General features: G+C 60.3%; 1 long non-coding RNA gene across 1 annotated transcript; it reads right to left on the bottom strand.

The window, feature by feature from the left end:
- Positions 1–10,362: 10,362 nt before the first annotated feature.
- LOC125124394 (uncharacterized) lies at positions 10,363–12,102 on the bottom strand. The gene is made up of 2 exons (XR_007134299.1): positions 10,738–12,102; positions 10,363–10,593 (listed from the first exon to the last, which is right to left on the bottom strand). It is a non-coding gene; the product is annotated as an uncharacterized LOC125124394 (long non-coding RNA).
- Between the last annotated feature and the right edge of the window lie 4,138 nt (positions 12,103–16,240).

Raw genomic sequence — 16,240 nt, 5'->3', positions numbered from 1 at the left:
ACGTGGCCCCAGCCCCGTGCAGCACACTCCTCAGCGGGTCGAGGCATTTCTCGGCAGGTACAGCCGCAGAGAGCTTCGGGGTTGCCGATCCCGGGGAGACTTTGGAAACCACCCCGAAGCCGACGGAGTGGGGCAGGTGCACAGGGAAGGGCCCCAAGGGGGCTGGCGCAGATGTGGCGCCGGGACAGGGTCTCGGTGGCCGCTGCGGGGAGGAAGGCAGGGTGCAAAGCTGGACGTGAGCCCGCTTCAGGGCACCCAGCGCGCCTGTGTCAGTCGACACGTGTGCAGAGAACGGCGATGACGGAACTTCCGCCCACGGGTCAGCTGCGCATCCTTCCACGTGGTGGTTCTTGGGGTGAGGTTCTGTTTCTTTTTTGTGCCTTATGTTTATTTTTTGCTGCTCTCCTCCAATTATCGTGTGGTTAACACGAAAAATCGCCAGCAGGCCCAGAGGTGATGCCACGTAAGAGCCGCTGTTACCATCGCAGGGCTTGAGAGGGGCTCGCGGCAGGGAGCCTTGGGCCCACCTTCGCACCTGCTGAGGCTCACCACCTTCTTACCCGGAATCTGCCTTCAGCCGGCTCCCCCGTCCCTGGCATCCCCTGACCCCAGGGAGGGCTTGGGCCCTGGTCACACCTCTGCCACAGTCTGGCCAGAATGACACAAGAGCCCTGGGGAGAGGCTCTTGGCGCAGGTTTCTCTTTGGAGCTTAGAGCCCTTTTCCGGGCAGCTCCGTGCCTCTCCCTGGGGAACCCGGTGGGGGGAGGCCTTCCGTCCCCAGTTCTGAATAGAGTCAAGCCCCAGGGAGACACGGTCACTGGCCAAAGGTCAACAGCAGAACCAGCGCCACCTGAGTCCAGCTGCCGAGAAGGAGGAGGCAGGAGCCGGACATCTGGGTGGCTGTCCCCTGGCCTCTACGGGCCGTCCCTTCCCCCATCCCAGCTCCCCAAAGCCCAGGAACATCTGGCTGCTGGCCTTGCTCCAGGAGGGGTGAGCGGCGGAGGGGCCTCCTTCCGCCAGGCCCCTCCGCTGCTGTGGCTGTGACGCAAGGCACATCAATCAAGACTGAGGGCTGGCTGGTGCTGGGGGGGCGCCGGCTCCTTCCCCGCCCCCCCCCAGACATTCCAGTATAATGGAATCTCCTTTCCTGTCCATTTATTCCCAACCCGCGGCGCTCCGCCAAGCGCGGTCTGCACATTCAACCCCCACCCCGGCCCTGCCTTTTTCTGGGAAGGGGCTCCCTGGGGGGCCTAGGAGGGGCGCCAGACCCTCCCTCTCACTCGCATGTCCCACCCTGCTTCTCCCCTGTCCATGGGTTTGGTCAAGGGGCCGAGTCTAAGCTAAGAACTTTGCATAAGCTTATCTCGCATGTCCCCACCCGCGTGTGAGGTGGCCTCTCTCATTATCCTCCTGTTAAGAGCTGAGAAAAGTCAGGCTCAGAGAGGTTAACTCATTTGCTCAGAGTCACACAGCAAGACGATGGCAGGATCTCCCCAAACCCACGCTCTTTCCTTGCCTGTCTCTTCTTGAAAACGTTGCTCTTTCCTGACTGAAAGGCCTTGGCGCCCTTGTCAAAGTCAGCTAAGGAGTTCCTGCTGTGGCACAGGGGGATCAGGGGTGTCTCTGGATGAAGGTCCCATCCCGGCCCCACACAGTGGGTTAAGGATCCAGCGTTGCTGCAGCTGTGGGGTAGGTTGCAAGTGATGCTTGGATCCCTGGCCCGGGAACTGCATATGCTGCAGGGCGGCCAAAAAAGGAAAAAAAAAAAACCCAATCTGTTGAGCACAGATGTCCCGCTTCAGTTCTGGGCTCTCCCTTCCATCCCCTTGATCTGAGGTCTAACCTTGGGCTGATACCCCGCCATCTGGATTCCCAGTGCTCTGAACTTGGGAAGCGTGCCGCTTCCGCCTTGCTTCTTTCCTTGCAGGGTTGTTTTGGCTCTTTCGGGTCCCCTGAGGTTCCGGATGAGCCTCAGCACCAGCTTGTCAGTTTGTACAGAGAAGTCAGCGGGATTTTGACGGGTGTTGCGTTGACTCTGCAGATTAGTCTGAGGTGTATTTTCCGTCTTAACAATGTGGATGGAGCTTTTCCCACCCACGCGTTTATGATGTTTTTCCATTTATTGAGCTCTCAACTTTACCCACTGTGTTTTATGGTTTTCAGAGATAAATTTTGCATTTTGCATTTCTTTTGTTAAATGTATTCTTATGTGTTTGGTTCTCGGATGCTATCATTCATGGACTTGTTTCCTTAACTTCATTTTCAGATTGTTTATTGCACATGCGTGTGGAAACAATTGATTTTGTATATTGATCTTGTATGCTGCGAACTTGTTGAACTTGCTATTTCGAATAGTTTTTTCGGTGGACTCCTGGGGATAGTCTATGTTCAAGATCATATCATTTGCAAAAAGAGATTCATTTGGCTTCTTCCTTTCCCATCTGGATGGCTTTTATTTCTTTTTCTGGCCAGCTCTCCCGACCAGAATCTCCAGCACAGCCCTGAGAGAAGAGCCAGGAGCAGGCAGCCCTGCCTTGGCCCTTCCCTACTGCATCTTGCCTTCCTCTCTTTCCACCCAAACCGCAGGGAGGGCAGGGGTCTCGGGAGGGAAGCGTGTGTGCGCAGGTGAGTGACAGGTGCAAAAGGAGCGCGAAGGACATCCGCTGGACACCTGGACGCCCGCCCATGGGTGAGGACCCCCCTGGACAACAGGACACGGAGGCCCAGCAAAAACAGTAGCAGTCTTTATCCAACACCTGCTCTGTGCCAAATGCTCAGGATACAAAGAGGACCAAGACTCTGAAAGGTCAAAGCTGGAACCCACCTGGGGTCAAAGCTCAAGGAGACCCACGCTGCCCTCTGGTCATGAGGGAGACAGCCCAGGCCCCTGACAGCGCCACCAAACCCCTTTTAGTTTCTGGAGGTGGCTCAGGAAGGCAGCTGGGTGGGGAGGCGGATTCAGGTGGCCCCTGCTCCGTCGCTTCCCGGCTGCGGGATCGTGGGCCCCGAGGAGCGCCCCTGTGCCCCAAACGCCCCCCTTCTGTGAGCACGCAGAGCGCTTCGTGGTCATCCTGCTGGAGCTGTGAGTGCGAGTTTGGCGGCCACACGGATGGGGCCGGGGCGCTGCCTGTTGCCGAGGGCTGGGGACGGACGTGTGCTCGCTGTCTGGACCCCTTTGGAGTCACGGCAGAAACTGACAGGACACCGGTTCCCTGATCGGACGGGGCTCCGTGGCGTTTGCCGAGAGCTCGCTGCCGGGGACGCTCGGAGCTGCTGAGGGTGGTAGCGGTGATGCTCAGTTTACAGCGTGCGGGGGTCGGGGTCGGGACAGAGAAACGGAACCCGTCGGAGGGACACTTAAGGAGATTTATTGCGAGGGCTCGGCTCACACAGCCGCAGGGGCCGCCTCAGCGAGCCTGAGCCCACGGGTGGCGGCTCGTGTCCTGTCCCCTTGCCCTGGTGCACACACATGGGGTTGGACATTCCTCCGGCTCTTTCCACCAGGGTGTTTTGGATGAAAGGGGCGTTGTTATCACACCGAGTAAGGCAGATTGCCCTCCCTAATGTTGGTGGGCCCCAGCTAATCAGTTGAAAATCTGAATAGAACAAAGCGGCCCGTGCCCGACTGTCTCTGAACCGAGGCAGTGGCTTTTCCCTGCCCTTGGGCTCAAGTGGAAACATGGGCTCTCCTGGTTCTCAGGCTTTTGGACTCAAACTAGAACCACGTCATCAGCTTTCCTAAGCGTGCCAGCTGGCTGCAGTGGTGCGCGCGCGTGTGTGTGTGTGTGTGTGGTGTGTGTGTGTGTCTGGTGTGTCTGTCGGTGTGTGTCTGGGGTGTCTGGGGTATCTGCTGTGTGTGTCTGGTGTGTCTATGTGTGTCTGTGTGTGTCTGTGTGTGTGTCTGCAGTGTGTCCGTGTGTGTCTGGGGTGTCTGTGTGTGTGTGTGTGTGTCTGGGTGTGTCTGGTGTGTCTGTGTGTGTGTGTGAATGTGTGTGTCTGGTGTGTCTATGTGTGCCTGTGTGTGTCTGGGGTGTCTGGTATGTGTGTCTGGTGTGTGTGTCTGGGCTGTCTGGGGTGTCTGTGTGTGTGTGTCTGGTATGTGTCTGTGTCTGTGTGTCTCGTGTGTGTGTGCCTGTGTGTGGTGTGTGTGTGTGTATCTGTGTGTGTGTGTCTGGGTGTCTGTGTGTGTGTGTGTCTGGCATGTCTGGGTGTGTGTGATGTGTGTGTGTGTCTGGCCTGTCTGGGTGTCTGTGTGTGTGTGTGTCTGGGGTGTCTGTGTGTGTGTGTCTGTCTGGCATGTCTGGGTGTGTGTGATGTGTGTGTGGCATGTCTGGGGTGTGTGTGTGTGTGTCTGGGGTGTCTGGCATGTCTGGGGTGTGTGTGTGTGTGTGTCTCTGGCATGTCTGGGTGTGTCTGGGGGGTGTCTTGGTGTCTGTGTGTGTGTGTGTCTGTCTGTCTGGCGTGTCTGGGGTGTCTGTGTGTGTGTGTGTGTGTCTGGCGTGTCTGTGTCTGCATGTGTGTCTGTGTGTGTGTCTGGCATGTCTGGGTGTGTGTGTGTCTGGCGTATCTGTGTGTGTCTCTGTGTGTGTGTCTCTGGCATGTCTGGTGTGTCTGTGTCTGTATGTGTGTGTGTGTCTGGGTGTGTCTGTGTGTGTGTGTGTCTGGCATGTCTGGGGTGTGTGTGTGTGTCTGGGGTGTCTGGCATGTCTGGGGTGTCTGTGTGTGTGTCTGGCGTGTCTGTGTCTGGGTGTGCTTGGGTGTGTGTGTGTCTGGGTGTGTGTTTCTGGGGTGCGTCTGGGTGTGTGTTTCTGGGGGTGTGTCTGGCGTGTCTGGGTGTGTCTGGGGGGTGAGTGTGTCTGGGTGTGTGTTTCTGGGGGTGTGTCTGGCGTGTCTGGGTGTGTGTGGGTGTGTCTGGGTGTGTGTTTCTGGAGGGGTGTGTCTGGCGTGTCTGGTGTGTCTTGGTGTGTGTTTCTGGGGGGGGTGTCTGGCGTGTCTGGGTGTGTGTGTGTCTGGGTGTGTCTGGATGTGTGTTTCTGGAGGGTGTGTCTGTGTGTGTCTGGGGTGTCTGGCGTGTCTGGGGTGTCTGTGTGTGTGTGTCTGGCCTGTCTGTGTCTGTATGTGTGTCTGTGTGTGTGTGTCTGGCATGTCTGGGTGTGTCTGGGTGTGTGTGTGTCTGGCGTGTCTGTGTCTGTATGTGTGTCTGTGTGTGTGTGTGTCTGGTGTGTCTGTGGGTGTCTGTGTGTGTGTGTTTGTCTGGGGTGTCTGGAGTGTCTGGGGTGTCTGTGTATGTGTGTGTGTCTGGGGTGTGTGTGTGTCTGGGTGTGTGTTTCTGGGGTGTGTGTCTGGCGTGTCTGGGTGTGTGTGTGTGTCTGGATGTGTGTCTAGCGTGTCTAGGTGTGTCTGGGTGTGTGTGTGTCTGGGTGTGTGTTTCGGGGGGGAGTGTCTGGCGTGTCTGGGTGTGTCTGGGGGGGGGGTGTCCGGCCTGCGCACACTCTCCTGGTGCAGCGTCTCTGGGGACCACTGCCTCCTGTCGCCGCGGGGGCCGTGGGGCAGGGCTGGCTGGACCCTCAGGCGCAGGACCGTGTCTTCTCGGGGGACACCTCAGCCGTGGTGCCCAGACCTTCCAGCACATTCCGAGAGGACGCCCCGATTCTGGGTCCCTTCCCGAGAGTCGACTGAGAGGGGCTTTCATTGCACGGACCAGATGTGCCCCAGCCGGGAGCAGCCCGGCAGCAGGCGGGCGCGGCAGAGGGTGGTGGCCCGGGCCGGGGGTCGTGCCAGGCCCTCGCCAGCCGGCTCGTTTCTCAACAGTCCCGCGGGGATTCTCTTCAGCCCTTATGCCTTAGAAGCCAGGGCTGCGCCCCAGCTCAGCAGCGAGACGGAGGGGCTGGGGCTGGCACCCAGGTTTCCTCAGGGTGCCCTCCTCTGGCTCTCGGGTTCTGCATCAGTCCCTGAGCCTCCCCCGCCCTCAGACAGCCCCGTGGGGTGGACCCCCTCTCCGAGGAGGTGGGCAGCCCCCACCCCGGGCGCTCAGCCAGGAGGCGCAGGGCTGTCCCACACCAGCCCCGGTCCCTGGCCGCAGCAGCCCCCGGCCCACGCCCCTGGCCTCCACCACCTCCCCAGAGGCAAAGGCCGAGTCTCTGCCCCGAGCTTTCTGTGTGGCAGCAGCCCCCACTCCACGCCCTCAGCGCTGTCCTGTGTCAGGAGGGACCGGGCTCTTCCAGCTGCCCTAGGGGACTGGTCTTGGAGCAAAGGGTGGGCCCGGGGAACCCTGTCTCTGGGGAGCTGCTCTGGGGCTAGTCCCACCCTGGGGCTGTCCCCCGGGCGTGCGTGGGGTCGTCCAGCCAGGACCAGAGGCCCTCCGTGTCTGGCTCCCACCTCAGGCCGCCCAGGCCAGCGTCGCCCGGCACAATGTGTTCCTTGTGAAGCCAGGGCGCCTGCAGGGACACCAGGCCCAGCCAAGCCTGTGGTCAGTGCTGGCCGTGGCCTGGCCCGCCCACCCCTTCCTGCGGGGGCCTCGGTGCCAGGGAGGAGGCCCCGAGGACAATGTCCTGCTCTGTTCTTGGCCCAGGAGGGGTGGCGAGGCCAGCCGCACCTCGCACGGGCTCACCCGCGCTACCTGGCACCTTGGGCCTCAGAGGAAGCCCAGACACCTCGGCCTGTCACCCTCCCAGCTCTCAGACAGGCTGCAACTCGCAGGTCAGGAGTCAGGGCCAAACTAACCTCAAGAACCCTGGGGCTGGGGGCAAGGGCCCCAAGGACCACCCCAGTCAGTGAGGCTCCCTCCGCTCAGCCCCTTTGACTGGAATGTGGGCTCGTTTGGTGAATGAGGAGAGCAGCTCAGAGAGGCTGGGCAGCTTGCCTCAGGTCACACAGCTGGGAAGCAGGAGGTGGAGGGACTCAGAACCCGCCTCCGAGCCCCGAGTCCATAGCCTTAACCACGGCACCCAACTGCCCTGTGCCAACCCTGACGCCACCATGAGCCCGAGGAGTCCGGGTGCCCTGCACGGATGTCAGTCAGTACACACACACACACACACACACACGGACGCAGATGCACACGCATGCACACACGCAATGCATGCAGACGCACACGCAGACACACGTGCACGTGCATGCACACCCACATACACCAACCCACACATGCACACACGCGCACTTGCACATGAGCACGCACAGACACACATGTACACAGAGGCACAGACACACGTGAGCAAGCACACAGACACCAACACACACGCGCACACTGTCCCCGGTGAGGTGCCCCTCCAAGAACAGCCGGGGCCTCGAGGTGCTCTCCAGGCCCCGCCCTCTCCGGGGGTGCCGCCGGCCTCCCGCGTCTCTGGTCGGTCGTGGTGTGGGAGTCGGGGTCCCAGCTCAGGGCCCCCCGTGTGTGCACCAGCAGGGAGGACCTCCTCCCCCAGGCCCCCCAGGGCCTGCGGGCCCCGGGCCAGCCCCGGCTTCCGGAGCTGCCGCCGCCTCGGCTGGCCACACATGGTTCCAATCAGCAGCCCGGCGGCTGAATGGTGCCTTTGAGAGCGCGGGCTGCACCTCCTCGCAGGAGCCGCCAGGTGCGCAGCTCCGGGGGGCGAGGAGTGGGGGGCCCTGGGCCAGGGGACAGGCCCAGGGCTGCAGTTAAGAGGCAGGGCCTGTGGTCAGGCAGGGAAGGGAGGGATCCGGCCCTGCCGCCCACGGGCTCCGTGGGGGCAGCTCACAGAGCTCCCGGCCGGGATTCACCCTCCGCGTAAAGGGGAGCAGTAGAGCCCCTCCCGGCTGGAGCCCAGAGCAAGCCCAGCCCGGGGCCCGAACCTTGGACCTAGAGTCCCGCCTGGCAGGGGACCAGGCCAGGGGCTCGCCGGCCCGGTGCAGTGGGAGGAGGGGACCTGAGCACGGAAGGGGGCTGGTCTCCGCTGTCCCTTCTTTGTGTAGGGACAGTCACCTCTGCGGTTCCCTTGGCTCCCTCCACACCTCAAAGGGCCTCGTCAGGAAGCTTTGGCAGCAGTCCTCGGCTCCATGGAGGAGGCAGACGAGAGAGGCTGGCCGGCTACCTGCCCGATTGAAGGGGGAGCTCGGGGCGGGCAGGATGGGAGCCTGAGGCTGGCTGAGCCCTTGCTGGGCACTCTCTGCATCACAGGCCTCAGCTCGCCTCATTCTCCGCCCTCTGTTCGTCTTCCCATTACGCGGAGCAGAACTGACGCCGAAGCCTGAGCAGCCAGGCTGCAGCCACACAGCCTGGGCAGGTGGGACTGGTGGGAGGCTGCCCTTCGCCACTCCAGAGCTGGGGCTCCTGCCACTGCTCCCCCGCTGCACGGCCCGCGGCCCAGGACCGCCTCCCCGAGGGGCTCCAGTGCCAGGGCTGCTGGGGGTGGGCAGCGCTCTGTGGCAACCCTGCTCAGACTCCTGCCGCCAGAGCTTCCAGGGGCACAGGTCCTCCTTCCCACCCCCTGCCAGTGCCTGGCACAGCCTGGCACAGAGAAGAGGCTCCTGGGGGTTTGAGAACGGAGGGGCGGTGCACACCTCACCCTGTCTCTTTGCACCAAACCAGGGCGGCCATCCTATCACCATCAGGAAAGAGGGCAGCTCACCACCCCTTGGACAAGCCCCAGGGACCTGGCAAAGTCTCTAGCTTTGGACTCCCATCACGGCTCGGCCGTAACAAGCCCAGCTGGGATCCACGAGGACACAGGTTTGATCCCTGGCCTCACACAGTGGGTTAAGGATCTGGCGTTGCCATGAGCTGTGGTGTAGGTCGCAGACATGGCTTGGATCTGGCATGGCTGTGGCTGAGGTGTAGGCCAGCAGCTGCAGCTCCAGTTCGACCCCTAGCCTGGGAACCTCCATATGCAACAGGTGCAGCCCTAAAATGACAAGGCAGCCCTCGGCCCTCCATCCTTAGCGCCAGGCTTTGCTCGCGCCTTCCCTGCCTGGACCCTCTGCTTTCCCCCCGGGGTTAACTAGTCCTTCAAGGCTCAGCCAAGCCCCAGACACCCCCTGTGCCCCGCTGAGCTCCAGAGCACACCCCACACTTCCCTGGGGCTTCAGGAGGAGAGCCAGGGCCCTGCCGGCTGGTTCACGGGACTGGCCCCAAATCCCGAATCTGTCTCTGGGGAGGAACGACAGGCTTCCTCTCCCGATGGTTGCAGAGGGGACTCTGCCTCCCCTCTTCTAACTCAACTGTCTGGGGTGGCGAGGGGGCTGTACTGGCGCAGCTACGCGGGTCATGGGCTGAAGGAGTCATTTCTAGCTCCCAGCCCTTCCGGTGGTTCCTGTGCTCCGGGGAGAGACCATTGGAGGGGGACGGATTTAGGAACCAGCTGTCCCCCCGTTGGCTCCATAGACCTGGGCGTCTTCCTCGAGGTGAGGTGGCGCTCACACCTGCCGGGCGCCCCCTTCACCCTGACCCCCGCGCCCTCTGGTGATTGGGGTCCATGAGGGCCTCTGGAGAAAGCAGCCCTGTGGGAAAAACTCCGGCTGTGCTCGGGGACAAGCGCAAACATGTTCAAGTGGCTTCACGGAGGACACGAAACCTCTAACGCGTTCCACGATTAGGTTAAGCGTGGGGCGTTCACAGACCCGAACCCCAGGAGTGTTTCGGAACCAGGAGGCGGTCTGAGAGAAGCAGCAGCAGAGGAGACCCTCGGGCAGACTGCGAAAGAAGGGGGGTGTGCGGAGCAAGGGCGCAGACTGGACGCTGAGAGGCCTGGGCCGAAGGGCAGCCTCGGCGCCCTCTAGCGGGGGGACCACAGGCAGGGCACCGACCCCAGAGCCGAGTCGCAGCCTCTGTAAGATGGAGCAGCGCCCCTGCCAAACGCGAGCCCGTCTGATTGGAGACACCCAAGTGTGGGCAGTATCACGGGCGATTTTAGTTTTCTTAGGTTTGCTTATTTGTATTTAAATTCGTTTCCGTACAGAATGTGTATGACTTGTATTAATTTGAAAAATGGACACAAGCAGGACCTCCCCAGGGAGCGGACGGGTGGGACGCGTTCCTGAGTTTGCCGCCAGCCTGTTGTTGAGGCTGTCGCTCAGAACGACGTACTGGTGACATTTTCTGGGAGAAACGGATCGGCCTTTAGTACCCGGAGCTTTCCCTGGTCACACTGGATGCCCATGGGCTTCAAACCGCAGCCATGCGCCTACCCCAGTGTCCAAAGTGAGGGATCATTTAAACAAACGCCGACCCAGCTCTGCAGGTGCGTGGGACCCGAGAGCCCTGCAGAGGCGCGGGAAGCGCTGCCCCAGGGACCAGGGACACGTGCTGAAGAGTGTGTGACCTTCACGGATTGATGGTGGCAATTCTTTCACAAAACCTTGTGTCGCGATAAAAATGGAAATGGCATAATTTGTTGTAGAAGCAAAGCATTTGAGAGCATGGAAAGACGTTGCCCATTTATCACGATTACAAAGAGATTTGCAACACAGAATGTTGGCGTACTGTCATTTCTACAGAAACAGCTGTACACATGCGACGGGAGGGAAGAGCCCTGAAACGGGACTGTCGTTACCCTGGAGGCACGGGGTACGGTGTCTTCATTTGCTTCTCCTCGGTCTGTACGTCCTCACTTTTCCACAATGGACAGCTTACAACATTTGCTATTAAGAAAAAAAGGTATTTTCTTAAAAGGAAAGATTTGGCCCCAGACTTTGCCCCAGTAAGTGTCCCAGTCACAACCGCCTGCAGTTTTAGCCTTTTTCTTGCCTCCTCGTCTCTCTTTCTCTGGGCGCCTGTTTCCTCACCTGCTTTTAATCGGCGCCACCTTGCTGTCCTTCCCGCGTCCCTGAAAGAGGCCCGAAGTCCTTGTCAAACCAAGGCTGCGCCCGTCCAGTGGTCCCCGCCACCCACACAGCCTCCTGGAGCACTGTTCCAATTAGAGGGGGACCCAAAGCAGAGCCGAAGCAGAACCATCCACACCAGAGGCAAAGCCCACGAACATCGGGGTAAGCGACTCCAGACTCCAGCCGTGTGGACGGAGCAGGGTGCGGGCGGGGCTGGCCGCGGAGCACGTGGCTCCGCGTCCCGCCTGCGCGAGCCAGGAGGTGAGACTGGGCTGACCAGGCCTGGGTGAGGTCGCCCTCGAGTGAGAGCGGCGAGGGGCCAGGCATCCTCCGAGTCATCTGTGATCCATGCGCCTTGGCCTCAACGTCCCCGTCTGTAAAATGGGGGGAGAAGAAGGAAGAGACGAGATGCCTTTCTCGGCCCTGTCTCGGCGCGCTGACGGCGTCCATCCACGCACCGCGATGAAAGCCTTAACCACCTGCCTGTGAGAGGCACACATGCCCTGTGATGACACAAGTGTGTGCTCTCGTAGCGCGTCTGGAAATACGACCGACGCAGTAGCTTACCCTTTAGTGCAGCCCACTCCTCACTCTTACACGTCGATACTTTTAAAGTTCCTCGGATAGCTGGGCTCAGGGAGCTGGTAGAGGCGAACCAGGAAGACGCCAATAGGAAGAGAGATTGGAAGTGCAGCGGAAAAGAGGGAGGGTTGGCAGGTCTGGGGGGGCTCCCCTGGCACCGGGAGCCGTGGCCTTTGTCCAGCCCAGAGACACACAGTCTGGTCAGGGGACGAAGCAAGAAGGCACGTGGATCAAAAGAGCCGGACTTGCCAGTCCCCTCGGCTCCCAAACCCGGCTGTACAATCGAGCTGCTGGGGAGCCGCATCGAACACGGTTTCCTGGGCCCTCCCCCAGTTTCTGAATCCGAATCTGGAGTGGCAGGGCCTGGCGTGTGCTTTTGGAAGCTGCGCAGTTGCTTCTGAGGCCAGCAGTGACTATGTCTGGCACAGGCGGGCGACTGGGACCTTCGGGCCTAGAGCCCCATGTCCGGCCAGAGCGCGGATCTCTCAGGAGTGTCACCTCCTCCTCTGCGCCTGGCCAGCCCCACGCCAAGGAAGGAATCAAACCCCACCGCACACGATATTCAAAATCAGCTCCCAACAGGTCAAAGCCCTGAAGGAACTGTCCCATAAGGGCCCAGTATCCAGAATATATAAAGGACTCTTACAACCCAAGGGAAAAAAGACAAACAACCCGATTCGAAAATGGGCAAAGGCGGGCGTTCCCGTTGCGGCTCAGAGGTTCAACACGGACGCAGGTTCAATCCCTGGCCTCCCCCAGGGGGTTCAGGATCCGGCATTGCCGTGAGCTGTGGTGTAGGTCGCAGACATGGCTCGGATCTGGCATCCCTGAAAAGACAAAAAAACGGGCAAAGGCTTTGCTGTACAGCAGAAATTAGCACAAGCTTGTAAATCAACTATACGTCAATAAAACTGTTTTTGTTGTTTTTTTGTTTGTTTTTTGTCTTCTTGCCATTTCTTGGGCTGCACCCTCGGCATATGGAGGTTCCCAGGCCAGGGGTGGAATCGGAGCTGTAGCCACCGGCCTACGCCAGAGCCACAGCAACTCGGGATCTGAGCCGCGTCTGCAACCTACACCCCAGCTCACAGCAACGCCGGATCCTTAACCCACTGAGCGAGGCCAGGGATCGAACCCCCGCAACCGCATGGTTCCTAGTCGGATTCATTAACCTGCGCCACGACGGGAACACCCAATGAAACTTTTAAAGGCAAAAGAAGGGGTAAAGTTCTTGAGTAGACATTTTCCTGAAGGTGTAAAAGGACCAGCAAACATGCAGAGATGCTCAGCGTGCTAGGGGCTCAGGGAAAATGTGACTTGGAAGCCATGATGCAACCACGAGGACGGCTGTATTTTTTAATGGAAAACAGGTTTGGGCAAAAGGATCTGGAGACCTCGGAATCCTCATACTTTGCTGGCAGGAATGCACGTGGGTTCGGCCGCCGTGGCAAACAGTTTGAAGTCCCGATTGACGCTACAGCACGGGTGACCTTTGAAAACCTCATGTTTAAATGGGAGAAACCAGACACCAAAGGCCGCATGTTGCAGATTCCACTTATGAGACACGGCCGGAAGCAGGGCCCCTGGAAACCATGCAGCGTTTGCCCGGGGCTGCGGGGCGGGCGGGTTTCTGGTGAGGTTGAATGTTCTGGAGTCGGAGCAGGACGGCGGCGCCGCTGCGGGAAGGTACTGAAACCTGCGGGTTCGACACTTCGAAGCATCGTTTCACGGTGTGTGAGTTGCATCTGTTTTTAAAACGTCACGGGTCCCGGCTCGAGGGCAACAGGTTAAGGGTCCCAGGATGTCTCTGAGGAGGTGCAGGTTTGATCCCTCGCCCAGCACGGTGGCCTAAGGGTCTGGCGTTGCTGCCGCTGTGGCGTCATTTGCGCGGCGCCTCGGACTCCATCCCCAGCCTGGAAGCTTCCCTATGTTGAGGGTGTGGCCAGTATATACAGACGAAGTGAGAGTTGCCTTTAATGCTGTATATGTCTTCTTATTGCGCTAAAACACACACACACCAAATGTGCCCTTTTAACCCGTTGTAGGCATTAATCGCCTTCACGGTGTTGTTCAACCACCACTTCACGTCTAGCGTTTTCCGCCCTCCCGAGCAGGAACCTGGACCCTTCAGCAACCTTCCATATCCTCTCGCCCCGCAGCTCCTGCTGGCCGCCAGCTCAGGTGCGGTCCTTATGAGTAGTCCTTTCGAGATATTTCCTGTAAGAGAAATCACACATTTGTCCTGTTGTGTGTCTGCCTGTGTGGTCCGGCCACTCACCATGGCTCTTCTCTTGCTCTTTGCACACCCCTGCTCAACCCGTCCCTGCCCCCCACTCCTACTCCTGCACCCCCACCCCACCCCCGCCCCCCACTCCTGCACCCGCCCCCACCCCACTCCTGCCCCCCACTCCTGTACTCACCCCCCCATCCTCCCACTCCTATTCCTGTACCCCCCCAGCCCGCCCCCCACTCCTGCCCCTGCCCCCACCCCACCCCAGCCAGTGATTGCTCTGATCCTCAGGTCAGAACGGCTCCACATGCTAGTTTGTTAAAGGAAACACCTGCCCTCGCGAGGGTCCTCAGCCCGAGGGGCTGTGCGGGGGCGGGGGAGCCCAGCTGCCGGTTCCTTGGGAGCTGATGAGCCCGGCTGAAGTCACTTCCCCGTAAAGAGCAGCCTCCTTCCTCCCTGGCTGCCCTGCTCTGCCTCCCGGCTCTCTTGGTGGTGGGGTGCTGCTCTAGGCCCCTTTGTTCTGGACGGGAAGGAGCCCCGAGCTATAAGCCATCGAAAAAGCCATGGGTACCTCTGTGGCTGTTGGCAGGCTCTTTCTTCCACCTGGAGGCCGAGGCGCTCCAGCTGGTTGGGGTGCAGCCCCGCGGTGGGCGAGCACAACCCCCAGGAGCGCCGCGGTGTCGGGTCGCACAGACGAGGCTGGAACGTTGCGGGAGTGAGGCCCAGGGTGGCCTCCGCTGCCCGTGGGGCCCTGTGGCAGGGCCCCCGTGAGAGGTGCCTCCCTTCCGACGTGTGGATAACGCCCCGTCAGCCTCAGAGCTTTTCACTCTAAACCGCTCCGCCCTGTGCCTGCCCGTGCCTGCAGCTTGCCTGGCAGCAGGAGGGGGGCTGGTGGCTGCAGACAGAACCCAAGAACCTGGATTATCTGTGAAGTACTTGGACGGTACCCGGGCGGGTAAGACAGGCACACCCCGACCTGCCGCCCTCCACAATTAGACACAGGCTTGAGCGGTACTGACTCGAGGCAGGCCTGCCACTTGGCCGTGGCCAGTTACCCTGAAGGGTTTGGTTGCAGCCGTGGCAGCGGCAACACAACAAGTTCCCTGGCGCTTCTGGGCCCAGCCACGGAAGGGGGCAGTTAGGCACAGCCTGTGATGGAACAGCAGTTGACCGCGGCCTGCCCCGTCTGGAGGACAAGGGCGTCCGGCAGGGTGGAAGGCCGCTGCCAGGGGCACAGCACAGCTGCGGGGGGCCATCAGGACCCCACGGACACAGACGGCAACCGAGGAGCCCAGCCATCCAGTCTCGACGTTCGGGAGTGAGCCTGTGAGGTGGCATTCCCTGGCACGTACTTGAACCCCGCAGCCTCCCTGCTGCCAGGCTGTGAACGGGCTCCTTAAACAACGGTAGAGACGGGAAACTTGCTCCCTCAACCCACAGACACATCCCGGGAGCAGCCATCCTAGTGCCACCCCCATGTGACCCAGAGGCAACCAGTCACCACAGTCCAAGGTCAGCCGTTGCGCACCCAAGGACCGTGCCAACGATTCGTCAGGACAGTAGCTCACGTCTGCCCTGGTCGCAAGATCTACCACCAGGGGACACACTGTAAATTGGTCCTGGGACTGCCAGGTAAGTGCCTGGTGATTCGGCTTGGGTGGGGAATCGAATTAGAAAGGGATGGAGGACTTCCCCGGCTTCTCCCGGCCCCACCTGAGTCGGCTGCAGCCATCCCTCCCGGCCCCTTCCTGGAGAAGCGCAGGGTCGAGCCCTCGGTGTGTCGCTGCGCCTCCGGGGTTCAGCGGTCGGGGTGCTGAGGGTGGGGCAGGTGGTGTGGACTGTGGGCCAGGCCACAAACCACAGGCAGGGCTCCTGCCCTCTCAGCGCTCTTACTGCGGGTGTTCTGCTTAACGGTCGCCGTCTTCTCTGGATTGTGCCTCTTAAACCTCCTACACTTCACCCTGTTCCAAGCCACATTGGGATCCTCTCACCAATCTCCTGACGTCGCGTGGCAGGGAGGGGACGTGTCGTGATTATTGCAGGACGCCAATCAAGGAGAACAGGCAGCCGGTGCGCCAATGCACTGAACTTCCCAGTGGCTTTCAGGGAACGTTTTTGAATTCTTTAAAAATTAAAGGGTGCGGGCGGGCGGGGGAGGGGGGCGGTGGTGCCGAGTGTGTGATCAGCTCAGGGACAGTCTTGTGACTGGTTGGTGGCGAGGTCACTGCGAGTCAGCGCCGTCGACCTTCTGGTTCTACTGGGTCTGGGGTCTCCGTGCGTGTCCGCCTATAGGTAGCTTCTTCCACCTGGCGAGAGTCTGAGTGTCTGCACAACAGCCCGAAGGATTTCACTCAGAACATTATCCACACCCCTCGAGGAGGACCGACGGGCCCCTGACCTTGTTTCACAGCAGAATTATTATTCTTGTCTTACGCGACTGCCTTTGCTTCTGCATTTTCTTATTTTTCTGCTTAAATGTATTTTTGAAACTCAGGAAAGCCTGGGAAGCTGGTTTTCCTACAAAGAGATAGCGGATGTGGAGCAATCTGTCCCGGGGAGGCTCCACTGAGCCCCACTTGGCGACCGTCCCGTCTGATGGGAGGGGATCTGCAGACTGGGTGACACGGCGGCCTCACTGCAGAGTGAGTTTGACTG

The sequence above is a fragment of the Phacochoerus africanus genome, chromosome 4 (assembly GCF_016906955.1).
Source record: "Phacochoerus africanus isolate WHEZ1 chromosome 4, ROS_Pafr_v1, whole genome shotgun sequence".
NCBI lineage: Eukaryota > Metazoa > Chordata > Mammalia > Artiodactyla > Suidae > Phacochoerus > Phacochoerus africanus.
The sequence above is the reverse complement of the archived record's forward strand: the minus strand, read 5'-3'. Positions and strand labels throughout refer to the sequence as shown.